The sequence below is a fragment of the Glycine soja genome, chromosome 3, assembly GCF_004193775.1.
Source record: "Glycine soja cultivar W05 chromosome 3, ASM419377v2, whole genome shotgun sequence".
Classification (NCBI taxonomy): Eukaryota; Viridiplantae; Streptophyta; class Magnoliopsida; order Fabales; family Fabaceae; genus Glycine; species Glycine soja.
The window spans coordinates 3,834,613-3,849,253 of NC_041004.1; positions in this window are offsets into that span (position 1 = coordinate 3,834,613).

Below are 14,641 nucleotides of genomic sequence, written 5' to 3' on the forward strand. Positions count from 1 at the left end.
TAGGGTTGGATTGGGATCTGAGAAGGGTCGTAGCCATAGGAATGTTGTTGCGGTTGCTGTTGGTAGCTGTAGTCTGAATAATCCATCGCTGCGAATGCGCAATTTGGTGAGTGTTTCGTGCAAGAAGAAGAAGAAGAGGGAAAATCAACGGACACAGACGCTTCCTGTTCTACCTGATTGAACGCCGGCTAGGGAAGTCGTTTCACTCACTCATTTGGCTACTACTGATTATTTTATCTTTTTAATTCTTCACTTATTTTTTATTTATAAATAGATTATTTATATTGAAAAAATATAAATAATTATTCTTTTCTCTAAATTCTTATATTTTTTCTTTTTTACTTCTCTATTTTTAACTCTTTGAGTTATATTTTATTTAAAATATTATTAATATCATTATTTTTCTTTTATGGACTTTCAATAATTGATGTTATAACTGGCAAGATAAAAATCACATAAAAAATTCTATTGGAAAATTCTGTTCTTTAAAATTTATAATTTAGAGATAGGTTTTTCTTCTCTCTAATTCATTATTCAAATTATGCATTTGGTAAAATATTTATGTTTTATTTACCTTGTTCTAAATTTGATTGTTTGAGAGTCTTTAACATTTTCTATCATAGATATGAATGTTTAGAATATTTTTCTCACAAAAAGTGAGAAAATAATGTTGTGGTTGATAGTCATTCTTGAATAAGGTGGATAAAAAAGATTAGTTTTTTTCTCACCAGAAGCGAAAAAATATTTCAAAAAATGAAAAATAATATTTTTTTTACTCTTGAAAAATGAGACTAAATAAGACATTCTTTCTCACGAGAAATGAAAAAAATAGTATAAAAAAGTCATTATTTAAGAAAGTGACATTTTATCGTTTATTAAAATCTCAATTGATAAATACTAATTTATCCCAATTTATATGTGATTAATATTGCTTGTATTATTTTTAAATGTGCATTTAAATCACGTAATATATAAGGTAATATGTTATATTAATATTTTATTTGCTAATATATGTTTTGATTTTGGTAATTACAATTGATTAATTAATATTATTAGAATATTACATATGATTCATGGTTAAGTATATTCACATGTGATATATCATGTATCTATTATATTATAAGTATAAATAGGTATATGTAATACTCAAAATTACTAGTTGATTGATATTTTGTGGAAAAATTATTGATGATAATATATTAAATATATTTTCATGCATTTAATGTGCTTCTTTAGTAACAATATTAAGAAATATTTGGATTTTTTTCTTGTATACTCCTAGAAAAAAAAAGTAAAAATTAATATAAAAATCACATAACTCATTTTATTGGCATTGCTCCATTTTCATGAGTGAATGTTGTACATATGTATTTTTATAAAATAATTGCTTGAATAGTTCATTTTTATATTATTTTTATAGATATAATTAACCTTGATTACTTATGATTTAAATGTTTTATATGGGTTACTTTTAGATTATTTTGTAATCATGTTTATTCTCACGTGATAATTTGATCCATGTTTTTATTAGAAAACATATTATTTGACTTAAAAATATGTAAATTCAAGGAACTAATAAAGTATGTATGTGTATATGGATTTTATATACAAGTTTCTAAAAATGTTTTATTAAATTGGTCTATAGATCAATATATGAAATGTGGTACTTTTGACGGTGGTCGAGATTCATATTAGTTTCAACTTCATATATATGTAAGTTGTCATCTTTATAATTATAATTTCATTCAATGAGTTATTATTATCTGTATTGTTTATGATGGACATGATTAATTATATATTGAAAGAAATATGAAACTACTTTATAAGTTATGTATTGCACATGATTAATTTCATATAATAATAAGTTAATAAATAATTTTTACATGTATTAAGATCACAATATTTTTTCTTGAATGATTTTGATGGTTTATAAACATATATATATTGTATGTGGTGTGCATTTTATGGCGAGTAATACCAAGAAAATGAATTTTAGGAATAGTTTGAGATATATTTTATATGTCTTGCAAATAGTATAATGATTCATACAATGTAAGAAGTCAGTGTTAAATTTGTACTCCACTTTAATTAGTACAATTGAAAAAAGAGAGTGTAAACCAAAAGTTTATGAAACAAAATAAATTTGTTGTTTGGCATGACCAATAGGATCATTTAGGTCTATTATGATGCCAAACATATTTGAAAATTCACACGAACGCTCGTTATAGAGCCAGAAGATTCTTTAGTTTAATGATTTATTATATACTATTTGTTTCTAAGTTAATAATTAGATCATCACTAATAAAAATGGGAATGAATATCTTACATTTTTAGAACGAATACAAGGTAATATTCGCATACCGATACAACCAACCATGTGAACCTAGAATGAATATCTTACATTGACTAGATGGTCACGTGTTAATTTCCTTGTTGCCAACTAACAATCATACATTTGGAATATTGTTGGCTCAATTAATCTCAGTTAGAACTCATTTTCAAATTATCCAATTAAAAGAATATGTCTTGATAATGGTGATGAATTTACATCTCATGTTTTTAATGAGCATTGTATGACTATTGAAATTTATGTTGAACATCTTGCAGATTCATATACTCATGCAATCAAATGTTTAATGTCTTCTTAGGAACATGCAATCTTGCATGTTACAAAATTGATTCACATCAGGCCGCCAAGTCATATTTAGTTTTTTCCTATTGAAATTAATTTTTGATTAACAACCTTATATTTCGAAAAAAAAAAAATATTCAAATGTGTTATACATGTTCTAAATATGAGTTCAATTATTCGATCATTAGCACACTAAGATGAGTTCCCAAATAAGGTTGGAAATATATGAATCTCCATATGTAAATATGTTAAACCATCAACAATGGATTCATTTACTACTTTGTGTATCATTGTTATTTTGAATTAGTTTCTCCAACATGGGAGAAAGATAGTAAACAGTTGGAAAAAATATATCAGTTTAAATGAATTATCATTATCTTGATCCTTATACAAAATAATTTCAATTAGAAGTTCACAATATAATTCATTTACAAAATTTAGATAGAAAGAGTGGCTAAATCATATGTATCATCAACTAATGCTCCAACATAACTTGATGTCCCTATTGGATAATATAATATTATAAAATGAGTCTTAGACACACATGAAGTCTGATAGACATGTTGATTCCAAAGATAAAATCTTCAATTAAGAAAAAAAAAACTAAAAAGTAAGATGATTCAATTGAGGTTATAAGGATGCTAAGAGATTCCATTGACATAATTATATATTTTAGTTCCAAAAATAGTCAAATACTTGAAATTATTTAAAATAAAGAGATCTCAAGTCATGTCATGAATGGAATACAATGGAATCGAAATATAATCAACATTAACAATGTATTTTCATATAATAGTGCTAAATGTAATAAATGATAATGGAGATCAAGAACCTAAGTCTATAAAGAATTGTAGACAAAGAAATGATTGATTAGAATAGAAAGACTCCATTGAGGCAAAATTTGAGTTACTTCTCTAAGCGAATGAATTTTGGACCTATAGTTGATAATTGTTTCTCACACTTTATTTTTGTGAGAAATTATCTTGGTTTTTTTTTAGGATTTTAGTCAATAAATTATTGTTATTGTAAATAACTTGTTTAAAATCATTTCAGAAAATAAAAAGATAGTTTTTAATTATTTTTAGTTAAATTTTGATGTTACAAGGATATTTTTTTAGCTTAAAGGAAGGATGAGTTGTAGACTCAATCTTGCCACATCAAGATGAGCATTCGCCACAATGAAAGAGAATAAGTGATTAAGTGGAAGAATGAGAAGATTCATCATAGCAAAACTGCACATCACCATAGTGAATCTAAAGGTTGAAAGACCACGATTTGAGCAAGAACTCGCCATAACGAATACACGTCTCGCCACAACAAGAATGAGCCTGAAGCATGAAGATTCAAGTGAAGTGTCTCTTGTAATTGATGAAGTTTTGTTATAACAAGAAGCCTAGAAGTGTCATCGCTACAACGAAAGACTGACGTGACCAAAAAATACAATTCAACTATATTTAAAAAAGTTTGTATCATCTTTTTGGGGATCTTTTGCTTATTTTTAGATTTCAGATATTAGATTTTACGAAATTCTTCTTTCTCTCTTATCTTTATTTGTAATCATCATTTTCAAGTTCTTTTTTGGATCAACCATGATCCAAAGAGCTAACTTTACAAGTTGTTGATTGAATGAAGTAGTATTCAAGTATGTAATTCTTCATTTCTCATCAATTTCTTAGTTATGTGATATTATTCCAGTTTTTTGCTTATATGCATGCTTAGGCTTGATCAACCTTGCTTTTAGGGATTGAATTGAATGAAAATAGTTTTATATCCTAGATCTAAATTGGAATTGTGTAAGAACTTTATTTTAGAAATGAAATCATGTTTTTGCATTGTATAGATTCAATGTTCAAGGATGTGGTGGCCGAAAAAATTTAGTCATGCATCCTCTTTTAAGACATTTCCCAATCCGATAAACGAAAATAATGATACATATCATCCATCCTTTGATAGTAGCAATGTAGACCTAGAGGATGGATGAGGGGATAGTGAAGAAGTATGCAATACATGCTAGTGTAGGGGTAAGTTTTGCAATATGAAATATCAATTTGAGCACTTCTTAAGGAAACAATGAAAGGAACACAATAAAGAGGAAAAAATGTTGAAATTGTAAAAAAAAATGGAAACAAGAAAGTAATAGTTGTTGCCACAAAAAAAAAGTTGATGTAATAAGTAGAATTGTATGTGCATCTGAGTCATGTTCAATTGCCCTTAACACACTAGTAGTATTTGGCACATCAATTTCTAAAGTCATGGAACAAATTGAAAAATTAGAAAAAATTACAAAGTGATGATAATTAGCATGCTCAATGCTCTCAACTTATGTTATCCAAGCCTTCTAGGGTAATGTTTGTAGCATTAAAAGAACATAAGCAAAGGTTGTTGGCTTGGTTGAAGTATATAGCTTATAATACATTATCATCCATGAAAAGTTAATTGAAAAAAGTTGTATTAGAATGATGTTATTTTGATATACTTTAAACTAGACAATTGTTAGACTAATATAATTTTGGTATAGTATAGATTAGGATCGTAGTGTTATTATGATGTAGTACTAATTAGGGCCATGGTGGTATTTTGATGTTGATATTGACTATTTTTACACCAGTCCACAATATATGTTTGTATGAGTACTTATTCTGTTAAAATATGTGTTTCTCTTAATATATTCTGAAACCTTTGAATTGTCCAAATTTTGTGTATGTGTATTGGTAATTATTCTAATTCTAGAACCTTTGCATTATCAAAATGAAATGGATCCCTATCAAAATGAATTGGTAATTCAAGCATTACAAGCCAAGTCGTTGACACCCTTGATATATATGAAAATCTTATGTGAATAAGCAAGAGTGCGAGAACTTAAAAGTGTCTTTGTTAGCATCATTTGATTGGTGAACTGTCTTCCTTGAATACTTTTAATTGTAATGCATATCAGTTTAATTTCTCATCTGCGAATATCCTCCAAGTTGTTATGGTGTTGGATTCTCTTATGTACTATAGGTTGTGAGTGATGCACTCACTAGACAAGGGCATTTAATTTTTGTCAAAGGCAAAATACACTTTAGCTAGGATCTATAATACATAACGTTAATTTCATGATTTCTTTTTACTTGAAAACAAATTATGAGTCTTTTTTACATGAATAGGTGAAAAATCATGTAGCATATTTGGTAATTGGTTTCCTCTAGTCATGCAACAATTTTTCTCTATTCTAATTACTTGCATGCTTTGTGTAGCAAATTTCGTCTTGAATACATTATCCTATATTGGTGTTAATTGCATTAACTATGATGATTAAATTTACATTAATATTGTTTAATTGCATTTATCACCTCATGCAATTGCATGAAATAGTTATGTATCACCTCATGTAATTGGGTGGTCTTAATTGCATTTAAATTATTATTCAATTAATTTTGATGTGGATAGTTTTCTAACATAAATTTGCTAACACTATCAGATGAAGAATATAGGAAAGATCAACATGAATAATCTACTTTGCTTTCCATTTTACAAGATGATATAAAGGAGGCTAAAGAAGTAAGTGCAATAATTGGTAAGTACGCATTAACATATTTATGTAAAGAGCCATGTAGAATAAGTAAGCATGCATGTCATTCATGGTTGCAAGACATTTTGCAAGGGTATCTCACTCACTGATATGAGATGTTTCAAATGGAAAAAGATATGTTTAATCAACTTTACATTGAATTAGTTGAACATGATTTACAAGGAACTAAACAAATGGGGGTTCGAGAAATGGTTATAATGTTCCTAAACACGATTGGTCATGAAATAGGCAATACGATGATACAAAAAAGGTTTCAACACTCAAAAGAGACTGTAAATAGACATTTTCACAAAGTGTTAGTTGTTTGTCTTAGGCTAGCCTTCAAATACATCAAGCCACAAGATTCTAGGTTCTATTATGTCAATCCAAAAATTAAAAATGAATCACAGTATTGATCATTTTTCAAGAATGTTATAGGAGCAATTGATGATACTCTTCCCATGTATGGTTAATCCTAGTGATTAACTTAAATTTATTGGAAGAAAATGATACCTGACACAAAATGTAGTGGCTGTTTGTGATTGAGACACATGCTTTATCTTTTCATTACTGGGATGAGAAGGCACTGCACATGATATGCGTATATTTAAGAATGTCCTCACAACTCCCAACATGAATTTTCCACATCCTTCTCTAGGTATGTGTTTCTTATAATTAAAACTTATTTAAAATTGAATGGAAATCAAAATTTATATGACAATTGTATTTTTCTTCATTAGGAAAATATTACTTGGTGGATTCTAGTTATCCAACACCAATCAAATATGTTGTTTCATATAGATGTTGAAGTTATCACCTTCCAGATTTTAGGCACCGACATGGATTTGATAACTGCAATGAGGTATTCAATTATTATCATTCAAGTTTAAGGTGCATAATTGAAAGGACTTTTGGGGTATGGAAAAATAAGTTTGCAATTTTATGCCTGATGTCTTAGTTCAAATTTAAAACACAAGTTCAAATAGTTAGTTTAACAATAACTATCCATAACTTTATTAGAAGGAAATCAAAAACTGATTTTTAATTCTAACGCTATGAAGAAGAAAATATAGTTGAAGTTGAAAGTGATGATCATATTTGTGAAGATCAATCCTTATCTTTAATCGCGACCTCTTCAAGAGAGATGGATCTTGTGCAAGATTCAATCAAAGATCAAATTATAGAGTGCATGTCATCTAATTAATCATGTTATTTATATTACAAATGCATCATATTGTTTATCTTGTACCTGAATTTAAGTATAATGAATTAATTTTGTTGTTGGTTGATTGTATTTTATTTTAATTATTATATTAATTTGCATTTATTACATCTTGATTAATTAAAGATATATTTTTTGTATATATTTTAATATATTTTGCTAACTTCACCCATTTTTAACAAGATGTAGTAATATATTATCAATTCAAATATACTAAAAAATAATGAAATAAATCATCGTAGTATTATACTACAAAATCTATGGCTATTTTAGTTATTATATAGTTCAATGTACTTTTCCAACAAATCATCCAAATAAGTTTGTTTTCTTCTAAGTGCTTTTAGAATAAAACTATCTAAACATCAATCAAGTTACATTCAACTTACTTTTATCTAAACTTATGTTTAAAAAGTTAAGTTTAATTGAACTTAACTTTCTAACTTTAATCCAGACACACCCTAAATAAGTTATTCCTATTTTATCCTCACTATATATATTGATCCGATGTGGTTGTGACGATACTCATGCTTAGAGTGGTACTGCTTGATCTTGGTGGTGATTGGTTTAAAAAAGGTAAGGCAAAGTGAAGCATAGTGATGATGATACTTGCAATCTCTCATGCCTAAGTTAGAAAGTAAGTTTGAGACATTAACAATATAATTGAAATTTAAAATATTACATGTAAAGGGAGAAAACTGGTTGACTATTGGCAAGCGTATCAATGTAGTAGCAGGTTATAGATTTATAAGAAGAAATCATCTCCACAAGGACTTGAGTTACTCAATTCCTCCAAATTAAAGTAAACAATTCAATAATTATATATAAATTTAATTGAGATATCATGGGTTTGTCTAACTAACGAAAAATAACTAAAGTAACAGAATAACGGAAATAACAGAACTTAGTGCGTCAGAAATACGTAAAATTACGAAAATAATAATGAATTTAATTAATTCAAGAAAAACGTAGGATTAGATTTTCATCGTTCATACCCTTAGTATCCTAATAAGATTAACATATATGAATCATTTTCTAACATTACTTTTGCACACATTAAGAATGTTTACCGAATATTGATCCCTTGCATATGAAGTAAATACCCTAGCATTGGAATCATAATCTCGTGTTATTTGCAATGAAAACATTATGCTTTATTCTGAGCAACGTAATGTAAAAAGTAAATTCATTCAGTTCAAATTCCAAGAGTACTTTCCAATCAAACTTAAAATCTAATTCCATGAAACTAGTGATCAAATAAAATAAAACATCATGAACATAATAAAATCACCAATAATGAGTAGAAAAGATTCATACATATATTAAATATCAAAAGATATACATAAAGATACGAAGATTACATTCAATCCTTTGGAGAAACTAGCTGATCATTACGTAGAACACATGATCAACAAGAGAAATGACGAAGGATGTGATTCATGGACACAATTTTGTAACACCCGGGCTCCACTTTCTCAATCCTTCTAGAAGTGTTCTTCCTCTGGTTTCTCCTTCGATTCCTTATGGTTTTCTCCATCCCTTGCATAGCTTTTTATAGAAAAGAGTCAAGAGGTGCAGACCAATTCACCCAGGCGAGCAAAACTTGCCCAAACAAGTTTCATGCTTAGTGTTGAAGGCACTCACTCGCCTAGGCGAGTTGGTAACTTATGTCTGAATAAACTTGATTAGCCCAGGCAAGCTGGTTGCTAGCCTAGGCGAATGAATGTATGAAATCTTAGGAAAATGATCATTTTGTCCTTCATTTTAACTTGGTTTCTGGATCCAACAAATAACCATCAAAACCTACAGAATCATGGATAAATCTTTCATATTTAAACAAAAACATTAGTAAATGTATAATATATAAAACAACTAGAAAGAAAAGAGGTTTATACGAAAACTATTATAATAAAAAAAATAAGTGCTAACATTTTAATCCTAAAAATAACTAAATTATGACACTTATCAGAAACCATGTATCTACCGTGAGGGTGGTTGACTCTAAGAGCACCCACATCGCTAGCTTGGGAAGCAATTGGAACCTTGGAAGCAATGTGCTTGAGAAGTAATTGGCACTGCAAGCAACATACAAATTTATTTAGCAAACATGAGTTGCTTAAAGAAGCAACGTTGCTTTAGCTAATTAAAAAAAGGAAAATCAATATTATTTTTTAACAAGTAGTTGTTGGATGGGAAAGAAAAAATAGGCATTGTCTATGTCAGATGAGAAAGAGAAAAAGTTGTTGGTTGACAACATTTGAAAAAATTTAACCATTAAATTTTTTAATAATTGTATTTTTTTACCATTGTATATAAATAAGGGTACAATTCAATTTTTTTTACACAACTAAAACTTCTTAAATTTTTCTCATCCTCACTTTCAAAATTTCTCAACTTCTTTGTTTTGTTTTCATTCAATGGATCCAAATCAGGCCATCTCCAATAGATGATATTAGAGAGGGATCTTAAGCTGAAGATCTATTCTTTTAAGATCCAACTACTGGAGCCACCCTCAAGATCTCCATGTTGGAGGTTTGGTTCTTATAGAAGAATCCTAAAGATCTGCACGTTTTAAAAAAATGATTTTTTAATCTTTCTCTTAACTAATTCTTGTGGGAAAGAAACAGATCAAAAAAAGAAGAAGAACAACAAATCAACAACAATAATAGATCACAATCCAAAACATAACACAACAAATACATAAACAATATAATTTTAAAACAAATAACAAAAAATAAAAATTACAAAATACAATAACCATGTGAAGAGACACGACAGTCGACGTGTAGTGGCCGACGATTGTCATAGAGGCTAGATTGAAGGTTCACGTGACCATAGGGCCCAGACTGGAGGCTGTCATTCTTCCCTCCGTCCCCAACGTGTGATAAGATAGGTTGGGTGAAAAGGGCGGAAGGTTAGGCAAATGGGGCAAATGAGGTGGGTGGGGGAACAAAAAAAAGAAGAAATGAGAAACTAAAGGGGTGGAGGGGTGGGTGGGAAAGGAAAAAAAGGAAGAAATTTTAAATATTGATGTATCTTGTGGTGTTCATTCCAACTTTGTTGCATGCTTGCAAATAAAATATTATATGCATACAAGAGAAGTTCATCAACAACTTCATGCAGACTTGATAGAGCATATTTAAGAACGTTTCAGTCACAATAATGGTGAACTTTAATTTTTGTTGCTCAATGTTGATGTTTGTATTTTTTTTTTCTAATCAATTTTAAGTATTATTGTAAGTTTAAATTATATTGATAAATATTTTAATTATTAATAAATTTTGTATTCCGTTATATTTTTTTGAAATTAAAAAATATATAATTAATTATTTTTAATTATTTTAAAATAAATTATAAATAAATATTAGAAGGTGGGTCCCTTGTGGGATTTACCAAAAATGGGTTAAGATCCCAAAGTGAGATCTACTATTAGAGTAAAAAATTTAGAAGATCTTAAGAGTAATGTGGCATAGCGGGGTCCACCAAAAAGATGGTTAAGAACTCAAAATGGGATCTCTTATTGGAGATGCCCTCAAAATTCATCAATATGAATCCTTGGTTTAATATTATGTCATGTTATCAATAACCCACAAATCCAAATTTTCAAAATTCTCCAAATTTACCCACCCACAAAATAATCCTAATATAGCAAATTTTTAATATCCTACAGTTTCATTTCTTCCATATCAATTTCACATGTATGCATCACCACCAATTAACCCTTCCATGGATCAAGGGTCTTCAAAGGGTAGTAATGATGTCCAATGTAATGAAAGAGCATGACGCACCATCTGACTTTGCATCAGAGTCTCAAATTCCACCATTTTGCACCTAAGTTGAGTTGGATAATATTGTGGTCAATGAAGAAGAAGAAGACAAAGAAGAAGCATCTGAAAGACAACAAAGATCATGTTTCTCCGCAAAGAAATATGAATGGCTTGCCAACACATGGCTAAATATTTCAAAGATTTCAACTGTGGGGGTCCAAAAAAGGTTAACTTTTTGGACAAACATTGAAGATAATTACAATAAATATCATGAGCGACATTTGAAGAAGAAAGATTGGTCACAACTAAAATATCGATGACAAAAGATCAACGAAAGTTGTCATAAATTTTCAGAGTGCTACAAACAAGCTTGTCAAAGAAAAAAGAGTGATAGCTCTGAGTCTAACATCATGTGAGATGCACATGCGATTTATTTGCAAGATAAAAAGACAAGTTTTAAATTAGAAAATTGTTGGCATATACTGAGGAACCAACCTAAATGGTTGATACAATTTGAACAATCTAGTTAGAGAACAAATGTTTCTGCTTCTGGAGCATACTCATCCTCTTGTAATCCAGATATGCCGCCAAGTAATGATCCAACATCACTTATCATGGATCGTCCAATAGGGACAAAAGTAGCAAAGAGGGTCGTAAAAGAAACAAGCAAAGGAAAAATCTTTTGATGTTGTTGATTTCACAACTATAAAAGAGTTTTTTGAGATCAAATCAAAAGCATTAGAAGATATGGCATGTGCCAAGCATGAAAGCAACAAGTTGAGGGACAAAGAATTCAACATGCAAATCCTCTACAAGGATACTATTAGTATGATCGATGCACAATTAAAGATTCATCAAACCTTGTGTAACAATATTATAGAAAAATATGGATTTTAGTTATTGTAATGTAACTTTTACTAATTATTTATGTTTTAATTATGCAATTTTTATAATGTAACTTTTACCAAATATTTATGTTTTAATTATGTAATTTTTATGAAACAAGTTGTTATTAAAACTAGTCGTTATTTCGTTTACATCAAGAAGTAGCAAGAAAGGATCTGGAGCGCGCATTTGGTGTGCTTCAATTTCAATTTGCAGTTGTACATGACCCTGTGCATGCTTGGAAGATGAAACAATCAAACATATATTATATGCATACACCATATTGCATAACATGATCGTGGAAAATGAACGACACACATATAATGGTAATTTTGACCACTCTAATGAACACCTTGTTAGTTGCTATTCATGAGTTAGTTTGATGTTGAATATTTGCAAGGAAATAGAGTTTTACCTCCAATTTATGGTTCTTTTTGTAGGAATTATACATATTTTTATGTTTAGTGTGATTTTATAGAGTTGATACTCTAATTTTATGAATTAATGTTGAATCTAACTCAGTTTCAGGCCAAAGAAGAGAATGTTTATGTAGCTGATGACTAGCTCAGTGAGTGGCATCCTCTTAACGAGGCATACAACTCGCTTAGTAGATTGGGAAACCCTAAAAGAGGATAAGTCAGAGATGTGTTCGCTTAGTGCACAGCCAACCCGCCCAGCGAGGACGTTGTCTCTTCTCATGCTCAGCGCGCCCAATCTCGCTAAGCCAAAATTCACTTACTCTCGCTTAGCAAGTCAGTCTCGCTAAACAAGCCTTCGGAAGCTGGAAGGTCCAAGAGCTTTCAAAACACTGAAGTTGGCGGAAATGAAAAAAAAAGTAGGGAGAGAGCGCATTTTTTGGAAGAACAAGAGACAGAAAGAAAGCAACAGAGAGAACTTAGGTTAGAAGGAGTGAAGTTTAAGGTTTAGAGGTTGTAGGAGACATCCTCAGCCATGTTTTTCCATTTTCTTTCACTCAAAGCTATTCCTTCCTTGTATTGTGAGATTGCATTGCTTGTAATGGAAGGCTAAGCCTCTTTGTTGAGAAGTTCTGCTGGAAAACCTTGATGTAACACTCTTACTATCTATTTAATGTTATTTTTATGTGTTCATTGTTTCTATCTATGCTTATTTTACATGCTTGTGGCTTGATCATCCATTTGTATGTATAGTTAGGATTTTTAGCATTGGGAAATGCTTTAAAGCCTTAGAACTTGGTAGAGCAAGCTAGAAATCTGTATGTCTAGGAATGAAGTGCAGTGATCTAGTCTATATTATGTTGTAGGCTTAATGCAACTCTTTTAGACTAAGTTTGTTGAAGGATCAAGGACGAAGTTTAAAGAGAGTTAGGCTCATTCACTAGAGGGATCTTGGTTTAAGTAGTTTCTCAACATAAGAACACTAGGATAACGTTAAATAGAGAAAAATACATATTAAACATCAAGAGAAATTCAGTAGAACGACCCAACGCTTTTTACTTGATAGTTTTCACCTTCATAATTTTAGATATTTAGTTTAACTTCAAATAGATTTTAGTACAAAATCCAACTTTTACTTTGCTTGCGATCCTTATACTTGTTTACTTACTGAATATACATAGTTTGAGTGAAACAAATTCCCTGTGGACTCAACACTCGGTCTTACCATTTTATACTACTTGTGCGAATCGGTACACTTGCCAACATTTACGAACACACCTCATCAATGATGCATCGACAACTGACATACATATTGGTCCTCATTCTGCCTTTCAACCATACTTGCGAAGGAGAGATGAAGTTCATGATTGGGGATGTCATCATCAACTTCAAGCGAACCTTATGGAAAATATTTGAGAATGTTTTGGATGCGATAATTAGTAAAATTAGTTATTAGTTTAAATATGTAACTTTTGTTATTTTAATTAGTGTGTTTGGTGTTGTGTTATTTATGTGAGGTTAGCTATTTTCATCATTTTAAATAAAATATAATTTAATTGTTTTTTTTTATTGTGCTGAAAAATATTTTAAATAATAATAGACAAAAAATTGTAATTAAAAATAAATAAGATAATTATAAATTAATAAATAAGTTAATAATAAAATATAATGTATTTAAGTTTTTTTTGTGGGACCTTGGAAGCACCCAAAGAGAGTTGGTCCATTGTAGAGATTTAGTGCTTAGAGATGCTTGTATTGGGAAAAATAAAAATGAGTGATATGTACAAGCGGGTCCCATTGGAAGCAATTTTGTAGAGTTGCTCCATTGTAGATGCTCTAAACAAGTGACTATTACTAACTATAACCAGTTGATGATGATCATTGAATGTCTTTTGGTTAAAATTGACGATAATAAGGATCTCCTAGTGATTATTTTAGAAAATTATGATATGGCAAGACATTATTGGTGATCGATTTTAGAAGATTATGATATACCTTTAATTGAGTAATACCCTTAAATGTGATCAATATCTTTTCTCGTAACATGTGCCAGAATGAATCCACTTAATAATTTATGGTGAAGCATTGGCAAAACACTAAATTTATAGGTTATTCCTAATTGGCTTAAATAATTTTTATGTTCCTAAAAAAATTTGAAATTTTGCTTTGAGT